A 12,743-nucleotide genomic window follows, 5' to 3' on the forward strand; every position below is an offset into this window, starting at 1 on the left:
ACATTCACAAAAGACATGGTTAGACCCAAATATTTTGGAGGATGCTCAAGGCCAAAATATAATACACACACACACACACACACACACACACACACACACACACACCATATAACAAAACATAATAAAAATATTATTTCAAAAAATTAAGGAAAGTAAATGTTTTCACAAATTTTTAAGACTCAGCCAATCCATCAGGGTTAAAGTATTAACTTAATCCTTTGCCTTCGATGTTATTCTTGTAGTATTTCCCCAATTCTCTAGAAGACAGAAAATAACAATTTCTCTTTCATCTACATTTGTACTTAAAACATTTTACCCTTCTCATTAGTATTGTCTAATTTATAGGCAGGAGTAGTCTAAAATTATCAGTATCTTATGTCAAGTTAGAGACTGAGTCATGGCTTTTAGAGGCAGGAAACTTGTTTTGTCTGTTCAGGTCTCTGGGTTGGATCATCTGCAACACACATAGGCACATATGTATTTGAGTGTCATATAAACTTATAATTTACTATGTAAGCCAAACCTGAAAGAAAGCAGATGGATTTTACTGAACTAAAAACCAATGAAGAACAAGCCATTTCTTTACACTATCAAAGAGTAGCATAGGTTACTTCAGACCACAAATTCCTACTGTAAAGGAAGTGGTCTCATCAATACATTTTTGCCATGATGGTGGAGTCCATTTTGCATTTGCAGGAGTCCATCCACCAAAAATTAACTTCTAGTCATGTCATCTCCATTTCCATTAAAAGCCATCTCCAACTCTGTTGCAAATGATTTGAACTTTCATTATGTATTGGAAAGTATTATTTTATCAATAAACATTTTAAATTCTTGTCAGAATTTCCTGAGGAATACAATGTCACAGTTTTGTTAGAATTACCTCAGTAGGAAACAACCCCTCATAGACAACACAAAAATTGTTACATTTATGTTCAGTTTAAGATAATTTTTAGACCTCTATCTAGACAATTATTTATAAAATACTTAAGGTTAATATTACAAGTTAAATTAAAATAGCTTATTAAAAATTTTGAAGCTTGACGATATATATCCTTACATAAAAATTTCTTTAAATTTCATCACATTAAAGTACACTAAATACTACCAGTGTTATTTTTAAGTGTATTGTCTATATCTTGTACAGTTGCTCTATAAAAAATAGTTTTGATAAAGTAGATATTTAAATCCTGTAATCTATTTCTACATGTTACACTATGAAAGTATTAATAGAAACATATTTCAAGCCAAATTTTTAAATATCTCAGAACATCTTTCAGTTGAATAGGAAGAGCAACAGGAAGAGCAGATCATATTTTTTAAAGGAATCAATGCAAAACAAGATGTTGTAAGAGCACCAGTCAGTATGTGGAGGGACCCAATGTACTGTAATTGCAAACATAGGGGTAGAAATGTGACTCTTTGTGTTGCTTTTCAACTAGTATAATTGGGTCATGTGTGTGGATTAGCATACTGCCAGTTTTGCATGAAGAACATTTATGGCCTCAGAGTTCTGAAGAATTCAGCCAGATACTCACTTTTCTTTTCCTCTACTTTAGAAAATGAAAATGAAAAAATGAAAGAAAGAAAAAGAAAAAAAAACAAATTAAAACAAAAAACTAAGGCCCAGAGTAATAATTCCGACTTAGAGAAGATATTAGATATGTTGTTATTGGTATTGTCCCTGTTTGTCTTACTAGTGTAGCAAAAATGAGAAAATACACAAAGAACATCAACCTAAAATATTAGCATTAGAAGGACTTTTGGAGATAAATAGTAATTTTCTGACTCTCTGTACAATGTTTTGTTTTGTTTTCTATCTTATTGCTTTCCTACTCATCAGGAGCTTTCTTGAGAAGCTGGTTTAAAAGATGAGAGATTATATCTCTATGTGATCACACTTAGAAGCATCAATGTCCTCTCTAAGTCTGCTAAAGCAATGAAGATAACTTATAATTTTTTAATTTCCCTTCAAACTCTTACCAATTTATAACAAAAAAGGAAGAATGCTTTGTTTTTCTTTCTGCACATGGTATGACGATCACAATCATGAACTCACAGCAAGTGTGTACTTAAAAAAAACCTGCACAAGATCAAGCTATCCTAATATAGTACCATGGCTTAAGCAGACGATCAATCACCAGGCCACTTTCCTTAATGAGGAACTAGAGGTAGTAGATACTTGCTGGGGGAGATAGAATAATCAATCTTTATTTAGGATGTGACCTCTGATATGTTTCTGCTCCAAAATCCAAAAAACCAAAAAAACAAAAATAAAAAAAAGAAGAAAATCCCATACCCATGTACATATGACAGGACTAAGTGGAATTAGGTGATTATCCAAAAAGCAGACATGATGTTGTTGGGAGGTGGAGTGTTGGGCATGTGTGGTGACTTGAAGGGAAGGCTAGAGCTAAGTTAGGTCATAAGTTATTATAAACATACATGAATTTATTAAAAATAGAGAACACATGTTTTAAAAGGATAAATCATTTCAAGACATATTTCCAAATTAGACATACATTGTAACTTTTTAGGACAATGTATTTTGCACCTGTTACTTAGAACATGGGGCATTTTTGCAAATGTAGGATGAATGAGTTATTGCTCCAGAGATTTTCAGATGTTCCAACTCTATATCCATTTATTTTCTACAGTTTTATTCAGTGTATCAATCCTCTGAAGGGAAAGATGTATAACATGTGTAGAGAATTTTCCTTTGTGCTTAAAGATGTTGGCCTTCTGACTCACTCAAGACTTGGGCTTTCTGTAAATTGACTCTGAAACCACCACAGACCCCTCTTAAATAGCTCTCAGCACTACTGAATTTTCAGGAAAGATGGAAATATGATGCCTTCTCTGGGCTTGACTACCAAAAGGAAAATTCATAAAGTAAAAATAACATTACAAATTGACTGCATGAATAAATGTAAGAAATGCATACTTACTTTGTAATTAGAACACTTTCTATCATTTGGAGTATTTTAAATGTTGAACAATTTATATTCATTTTCTTTCCATTAATAATAAAGTACATTCAATTGGGAATGCAGATTGTTGTGCTTGATTTTATCTAAATTTCCAGGAGCTAATCCTTTATCCTCTGGCTCTCTATACATTTGTATTATAAATTTGGTATACAATTTTTTCTGCCTGCTTTGAAAATTGTTTGCTTATAGCTTTAAAGCTTTACCAATATATGTGTGTATGCATGTGTGTGTGTGTGTGTGTGTGTGTGTGTGTGTGTGTGTATGAGAAGCTTAAAACATTAAAACAATATATGAAGTATGTTGGAATATGTATGACAAAAAATTTATATTACATTTACTAAAATGCTTGTAGGTGCCACACTAACTGGTGACTATTAACTGGTAAAGCTCTGGTTAGCCCTGGGGCACTATGATATATTTCTATTAGGGATTTAAAAGTCTTGACCAAGAAGAGTGGCTCTACTCCTTCATTTGGAGGTTTGCTGCCTCTATAGGCCATCACTGCAATGGATGGGATATAATCCTCAGAGTTTCCATGAGTTCACATTATTGAGCTTTCTTAAGAAATAAAACATAAAACCGACTGAACACAATGTCCTAGGAAAGGTTTCTAGTCTCAAAAGGAAGTGAAATGGCTTCCTTTCACTTAATGCCTTTTCCTGTCAGCACAGTGTAAGACTGTATATCTCATGGAAAATTAATGAAAGTGTGTATCCAGGGAAATACAGTTGTGTGTGTGTGTGTGTGTGTGTGTGTGTGTCTGTGTGTGTCTGTGTGTGTGTGTGTGAGAGAGAAAAAAGAGATGTTTGGAGAGTCTTTTTAATCTTCTTTTCTACTTTCACTCCTTTTGGTGAATTATTACTTAAAACTGGTATATCAGTTACCCTGAGTTCCAATTTTGTGATGAAAGTTTATCCTCTAGGCCATATGTGATGATTTTTTATTAGATGTGTAATTCAACTAAGCTCCTCTGGATCATTATTTCTTTATACAGAATGAGATTATTTATATGAGGACAAAATAAGATAGTTAAAAATATTTGTATTACACTTTATGGAAGAATATTTTTAAAACTACTAACTTCAGTTATATGATGGATTTTGTGATCCTAGTAAAGTTGTGTATTTATGTAATCTTTATATTCTGTATTCTGAGAATGAAAATGTAGTAAGAAATTATGCCATTTTTATAAACATCTTGAAATGATATGCATAAAATGCTTGTTTTCTGTAAAAGTTGCTACAAAAAGTTGAAGTTAGTCTGCTGTGCTTATATATTTTCCTATAATATGCATAACTTTCATGCAAAGGATAGTATCAGTTGGTTAACTTAATATCTTCTTTAACTTGTTTCAGAATGCAGGCAAGAATAGTAGAAGAGCATATTAAAGAGACAACCAAAATGACATAAAGATGAGTGGGTAGGAAAAGAGGTAAATTTTTTTGGGTCTGGAAAAGAGAGTGAATATTACCAAAATACATCTTATGAAATTCTCAAAGAACTATTAAAAATGAAGTAAAAAGAAATGGAGAGACAAAGAGGACATGAGGCAGGGAAATATATATATATATATATGCTACATAGCGCAATTCTCAACTGCATTCTAAATACATATCCTTATATCCAAAGACAAAGGTAGCTTTCATCCCTCATCAAATAAACTACTTTTTGCAACAACGAAAACGATCATAAATTTATATATCTCCATATATATATATGGAAAGAGAGAGAGAGAGAGAGAGAGAAACAGAGACAGAGACAGAGAGAGACAGGCAGACAGACAGGCAAACAGACAAATAGAGAGACAATGAATTAAACCAAAGTCTAAAGTTGGTGCGTTTTATTTAAGTTTCGCAGGGTACAAGTCTTTATAATTAGCTTTCAGCTCTTTACATGGAACTTCTGAGAGCTTCTGTTGTTCATCTGGCCCGTGGAAGCCTAGAAGAGCATAGAGAAGTCTATCACTAAGCTTCTTGAGTCTGATCAAACCACAGTCTCTGAGACAAAAATCAGATATTTTTATCACTTTTTTACACAGCTTAGATGCAGGAAGCATGGTTTCTTGATGACAGACTTCTATAACTTTACAATTTTGTTCTTACATGCTCACTAGTTAGATTTGTAATCACAGATTACTAATCCTAGAATACCAAGAGCATATCATTGATTGTTCTCTAAAAGGATAATGATAAAAGCATATATGTTCTGTACTTTTTACTCTATATTTCATTGTTTTGATTATGTCATACATTGATTATTGTATTTGTATCATTACTACCTCTCTTCCTTCACTTTCCAGCTTCCTTTGTGGTCCCTAGTCCTTTTCAAATTCATAACCTTTTCTTTAGTATTAGTGTGTGTGTGTGTGTGTGTGTGTGTGCGAGCACGCACGCACGTGCAAGCACACACGTGTGCATGTGTGTGTGAGCTTGTGTGTAAATAAAACTTACAGATTCCACTAGACTTTCTTCTATATGTATAAGATACATACATTTGTTTAAAGATAACTATTTGGGATTGCATAACTTATCAAGAAATTATCCAGCATCATCCTATAGAGAGAACTGATTCTCTATCACAGCAACTGCTGCCTGTAACTGCTGGATTCTTCATCTCCAAATATGACCTTGTGAGAATTATTCCCATCTACATTACATGTCAACTGTTATTGTCATTGCACAGTTCTTGTTAGGTGACCAAACATTGAGATTCATGAATGAACAACTCCTTCTTATAAATAGAAGACTCAATCTCATGCTCCTGTTGCTCTTAGAATCTTTCTGCCCCATTTTTCATATTGTTCCATGAGCATTAGGTGTATGGCTGCATTGTAGATATATCAACTAGAATTGGGTATATTTTGACCAGATATAAATTTTTGATGGTTCTCATTGTTGCAAAAAGTAGTTTCCTTGATGAGGGATAAAAGCTACCTTTGTCTTTGGATATAAGGATATATATTTAGAATGCAGTTGAGAATTGTGCTATGTGGCTATAATAGGTTCTCCTCTAGGGTCCATGTCCTCAGAAGCCATGGATAGTTGGTTTAATTTACTAGGCATGATTTTCCTCCTCCTGATTTAGCCCTAAGTCCAATTAGGTAGCTGTGAGTTACCCTTGAGACGTAAGCAGTATTGTCTTCCATTTGGTATATTTTGCCATGTTAGTTATTGTGGCTTGTAGGATTTACATCTGAATAGAACTTTTATTTTTTTCTTCGTTGCATAGCAACTTTAGAATCTATGAGAACATTAAAGAATCACATACATTATAATATCCTAGCTTTGTTGTCATCTATGCTTATTTTCTGTGAGAGGATATACTTGTTTAGAAATGACAAACTCTGTCTTTTTGATTGTAGAATATTAATCTTTCTGACCTCAATGAGATGGTCAAAACTCAAAGGACTTCATTCCAAAAGTAGATTTTATAGTTTTCTCATGATATCTTTGTTATAGAGGCCGAGTGCTTATTAGTACCAATTATTCTGAATGACACATCATCAACATCTTCACTGTCATTCATCATGTTGCCTGGTATCCTTTTTTGAAGAGTTAGTCTAAGCATATCACTGGCATATGGTTCTATTGCCCAGAACACTAATAATCCTTTCTCTCTTGAGAAAAATCAATGCTTGATTAAATCTTGAAAAAATTTGGGCAGGTTGAACACACTCAAAAAAAAAAAAAAGACAGAGTTTGGAAGGTAATAGGAATCTTGATCTGGTTATTCTAATTATAGAATACATACTTAACCAGTCTATCAAGCCTTTATTTTCTTGTCTTTAAGATAGAGTTAGGGCAATGGTAAAATAAATTGTGGTATAATCTATCATACTATTATCCAGTATTTCCCAAATATTGATATGTCTAATTACATAGTAGATTCTGGTGAGTTTTAAAAAATATTTTTACTCAGTTTTATTTATTTATTTATCTAACTACTTATCTATATATTTATTGTGTGTGTGTGTGTGTGTGTGTGTGTGTGCGCGCGCGCGCACATGTCTGTCATATGTGTGCAGGTGTCTGAAGAGGCCAGAAGAGGGTATCAGAACCACTGGAACAGAATTTACAGGCAGTTATAAGCTGGCCAACATAGGTTCTAGGAACCTAACTCAAGTTCTTTGGAAAAACATTCAGTAATCTTTATGTCCAAATGTTTAGCCCTAGAGTCTGATGTTTTTGATATGGGAAGAGATTCAAATACCACTTGTTTGTAGATCAGTATTTGAGTAACAAAGCCATTAGTAAGAGATTGAGTATCCAAAGGTACATTGGACAACCTTGAGTAAAATGAGAACTCTTGTGTGCAGTATGCAGTTACTTCTCCAGGAAATCATTTTTCTACCTACAATATATCGACAATCTTATAAATTGTTGGAGTTCTTGTAAGAAGTGTTATGATGAATAACTATAATTCAGAAAATTAGTCAGTGACTTATATAGTGATCTGACCAAATTGTGACCTGGTTAACAATTGAAAGCCTCACCTTTATACCTATCCTATAAAGTAAAATACACAATCTACATTAAACACATAGAGTACCCAAGTGTAGCATACTCATTACCAGCTTTTCTAGGAAGTGGAGTCTTTGCTCCACCTCAGTGCATACTTGAACTTTTACCTTCTTTTCACTATTAAACCTTTTCTTTTACGTGCGTTTGAAACCCTCTCAGATCCCCAGACTATTGTAAGCTCTGAATAAATAGCACTTCTTGATTCTCATTTGGCTGTTCTGCATTGCCATGTAAGTGGCATCTGTTTTCATAAATAAGCAGTTGTGGCCCTATTGGCCATAGGACACTAGGGAAGAGGAAAGCTGGATGTTTCTCTCATCACATATCCTCCAGCCTTCGTCATCTGTCTATTCTCCTTGTGTGGCATATTTCTGGGTCTCACTGAAGTTCACATTCCACCTCCTTCCCAGGACAATTTCTTTTTCTAAACGAAAAGGAACCAGCCTAATTTTACTTTTTCCTTTTTTTCCCTCTCCATCACATATCTTCATTTAAATGGCAAAAAATTTAGACAATTACCACCTAACTTCTTTCTCTGCTCTTTAAGAGCTGAGATAATAGCTTCTTCCACTGAGGGGAAAGCCAGGTCACTTGTCATTAGTTAAGTGTCACTGTCACTTCATCAGTAAATGTCTCATATGTCACATATCTGATTAATTTTTCAGCTCCTAGGAAAATGGGAAGGAGATGCTAGGCCCAAATGGTATAGTCTATTCCAGTGATTTCTATCTCTGAGTATAAAATGACTGTTCCCCAAATCTTCAGTGACACAGGGAATTATTCCCCATTTCATCTCATTAATATCACCCTGGGGAATGTACTTGGAAAAGTAATCAAGGCTGATGCAGAATTGGGATATTTTCATCTTTCCTAGCTTCATCTTACTACATTACATGCCAAACATGCATCCCTCTTCCTACTAATGATTTAAGACATCACATGGGAACCCTAGAAGTGTGTATGCCACCTTCCATTCCAACGAGGAAGAGAGAGGGAAAGATGACTCATCATATGTCTAAGGCCAAAGGTGCATACTACTACATACTGGCATATAAAATTGTACTCTGTGCAGGAAACAGAAATACACACACACACACACACACACACACACACACACACACACACGGCGGTTAGCTCGCACTTGGGCGCAGGTGTGGGTCCTGTTGAGCAGAGTTGTAGTTCCTGTATGTCTTCCACCCCAGGCAGCTCAGGGAGGTGCAGCTCCAGGAAGCAGAGGCATGGAAATTTGAGAAGCCGCTCAGGGATCCACCCAGGCTTGAGGAGATCTCAGTCTGAAGTTCTGTGGGGCAGGGCTCCTGAGTGGACCTGGAGGCTGGTGGTTTCCGTTCTTGGGCTCCCAGATGCTGCTGGGGGCTGCAGAAGAACAGAGACATGAGAGGAATGAGGGGAGAGCAGGAAGCCCTGACAGCACCCTGCAGGAAAGGGGCTCTTGATTGCTGTACTCACTCAGCCATGTTGGCTGCTTGTGTAGCTTGCTTGAATTGGAGAATGCAAAGAAGTCCTCAAAGGGAGGTTATGTGGCAGTGGCCAGGGCAGTTCATTGGTTAAAGGCCTTTTCCACAGTTCTCCACTGGGGGGGGGGGGCAAAGACAGGAAGTCTATGGTTTTAAAGGGTTTATTGCCATGGCAGAAAAGGTAGAAGAATTTGGCTGTACCACTGAACCCCCAGGCCGGGCCTTTGATTAAATACCATTTGTAAGGAGGAGGGTCTGGGAAGGAATATTTAATTGGCTACACTTTCTGGCCTTCAGGTAACTCATTAATATGTAAATCTCTTGAGGCTGAGGCCTGAAGTCAAGTCCTCTACCTGTGAAGGGGCTGGTAGAAGCATTGCCCTACATGACTGAAAGGCACTGATCCAATGGAGGTCTTAGACTCCATGTCAGGAGCCTGGAGTCTGGGAGTGTTGTGAAATATATATCCTTCCTCACAGGCATGGACATCTGCTGGGTCTCCAGCTATCTCTAGCTAGTGCCCTACCTGAAACCAAGACATCCTTTCACAGTCACACACACACACACACACACACACACACACACACACACACACACACACGGGGGAGAAAGAGACAATAATTCAAAGATAAACACAATTGGAAAAGTGTGATGAGCTTTTGAGATAGAAGTGTGTTTAAATACTTTTTTAGAGAGGGGGTGTGAAAACATAGTGCAGTGGAAACTTTGAGGAAGCTATGAAGTTGATACTGATAAAGACTCCAGTAATGGAGGATACAGAATCTCAACTGGCCGTCTCTTGTTTCCAGGCAAGGATTCTGGTGGCAGGACTGTGCTGATTTCAATTAAGTGTTTGGCCAAGGGGGTCCAGTGGAAATCTCCACACAACCCAGGCTGTTGTTAAGATAAAGCATTGCTCTTTGCAAGCTGCAGGGCCGCATTGCCAATGGTAATACTCATACAACTCATTGAATATGGACAAGTTGAGCTGGTGTTAAAATGGAGCCTCACACCCCCATTTTATATGCTCAGTCCTAATATAAATTTTTGGTATGTTTTTATTTTGTTTTTGTTTGTAAAACTTGAAGTAGGGTCTCCATTATGTCACCCTAGATTGCCTGCTTTGCAGTATGTAGGCCTGAATGGCTACTTAACTCCTGGGGATCCTTCTGTCTCTGGTTTCCACGTGCTTTGATTACAGGTATAAGCCACCATACATAGCCACCATACATTATACTTTGCTTTTGATCTAGTTATAAATGTTGATAGCTCAATGTGTTTGTTCCATGAATTCTTTACTTCACCTCAATACCTGTGTTGTGTTAAATAAAAAAGGAGAGAGACTGAGATTTTCCTATCGAGTATTTTATTTTCTTACCTATACCAGACCAAAAACTTACTTGAAACCGAGGTTCACAAGAGTACCAAAGAACTTCCTAATGTGCTATTAATTGGGCTTCCTGTAAGCAGATTCTGATTCATACTCTGTGCAATAAGATCTTTGAAACTATGTTTCTCAAAATCTGACTCTGGTGCTGACAAAGTTTGGTTTAAGGAGCACAATGATACCACTAGCATGGCTACCATGCTTCAGTTGGAAAAGTATCTGGCCCATTGTATAGCAGAGAAAATCACTTTGGCATAATTAATTGATCCCCCATTCTTTGCCAAGCTACTTAACTCCTGGGGATTCTTCTGTCTCTGCTTTCCAAGTGCTTTGATTACAGGAATAAGCCACCATACATAGCCACAAACCTTTTAATACAAACCTGAGCACCAGGATTCTTGTACTCTTGTCCTTGATTGCCTTGGAGACTAGAGGAGAAAGAAGGATGAAGTGAAAGAAGGAGGGGAGAAGGAAGAAGAGGAGAAAGAAGGGGGACAAAAAGGGACATTAAAATGAATACAAATTTGAGAAATGACTTGGGCTGATGAGACAGCTGTGAAATTTCTTTGACAATCACAATCACAATGCTGGAGACAAATGAGATAGGAATGTTGATTTGAGTCACTGCTATAGTATACTTTCTAGTAAAACAAAAGTATGAGGTAATTCCATGGGAATTAATCTGGAACTATAATTGGGTCAATGACAAGCATCAGGGTAGTTTATGTAGCACAACACAAGTCACATTTGTCACTGAGAGACGATCAGACGTATGATGTTCCTGCATCAGCATTCTCTATTCTCAGGACATTGGTGTATGCAAGGCAAATCTTAACACATAGCCTGGATTAATGCACATGTTTGAGTCAAAGATAATTCTGCACGTAATTAAATATGTCATGTTGGGGGAAAGCATTCTCTTTTTATAATAAGCCTATCTTTTTTGTCTATAATACAGTCAATGGTATTATAAGTATGGGGATTTCCAGGATTAAGAAAATAAATGTACTATCTTAAGTGTTGTGTTAGTGGATTCTGCAGTGTAATAATGAAGTGTCCCTGAGGTTTTTCACGTTTACCAATGTTAGCAAGTATAGACAACAGGCTGAGAGACATATACATCATTTAGTTTAACATACAGTGTTTCTAAACACACTAATAGGAAACAGATTGTATAAGAATTAAACTTAAGAATTAAGTATTTTCAAATAATTGTATCTGTCATATGAGGAATTCTAAGCAGACATGCATTTATTTGTTCAGTAATTATGTTTGTATTATTTAGTGAGACATTGACCAGTGTTGGAAGAAAAAGAAAACTACACTTTAAATTCTATAAATTTATAATATAAGCTCATTTTGAATTCATGATACTTTTCCTAATTTTCATCAGACATATATTTTTTAAATGCATGAATGTTATCAATTATTTTAAGGCAGCATAAGTAAGTAATAGATATATTTCTCTAGTTAGCTGTAACTATACAGAAGTATTCCATAGAAAACATCTTTGTGACATATATTTAGATACATTTTATTTCAATATTATAGCCACAGTGAATTATTTACTTTATGTGTATTAGTGAGTTGTGGTGATTATCAAATTGGCTATGAATAGAACTATATTTTACCTTAAAGAAAGCCTAGTGACACAAACTTGTTCCATTTGTTGGGGGAGATATTTAAAACAGCACAACCCGAATCTTGTGTGACAGAGCCACCAAGTTCACTACTAGGCTAGGCCATGTGCGGAGGCACATCAACACTTAGCTCAGGCCTCCCACTCAGGCGGCCAGAGACACCAGCCCTGCCACCCACAAGATGGCAGCATTGGAGATGGCTCTGCCAATCTTCCATGCTGTCTCCACAAGGTTGGGCTGAGCCCAGACCATCCCGCTATTCACGCAGTACCTGGTAGGAATTATACTCTAATGCTTAATGATTAACCAATAGCTATATATGTTTGGTAATGCTCAATAAACAAGATGCTCACACAATTAGAGGTGTTTCCCAATTAACTGACCTACATATAAGTTATTATCCAGGATTGCTCCCGATACAAGCGTGGTTCTCCATCCTCCTACATCTGTGCTCCTCCCCTGGCTCTCCTTCTCCTCTTCCTCTCCTTATTCCTCCTGTTCCTCTCCTTACTCCTCTCACCTTAGCTTCTCCCAACTTGTGAGGAAAATTTCCTGCTACATCCATTCATTTTACAAGTTATATTTGCTACATCAGTTGAAGTATGACACAATATATCATGGCAGATTAGAGGTACTATATCTCTGTCTTCTGAATCAACAGTTGTGGATTAATTTTACTACTTTTCTCTCTCTCTCTCTCTCTCTCTCTCTCTCTCTCTCTCTCTCTCTCT

Source organism: Grammomys surdaster, unplaced genomic scaffold, assembly GCF_004785775.1.
Source record: "Grammomys surdaster isolate TR1022 unplaced genomic scaffold, NIH_TR_1.0 126113, whole genome shotgun sequence".
In the NCBI taxonomy this organism is placed as follows: Eukaryota; Metazoa; Chordata; class Mammalia; order Rodentia; family Muridae; genus Grammomys; species Grammomys surdaster.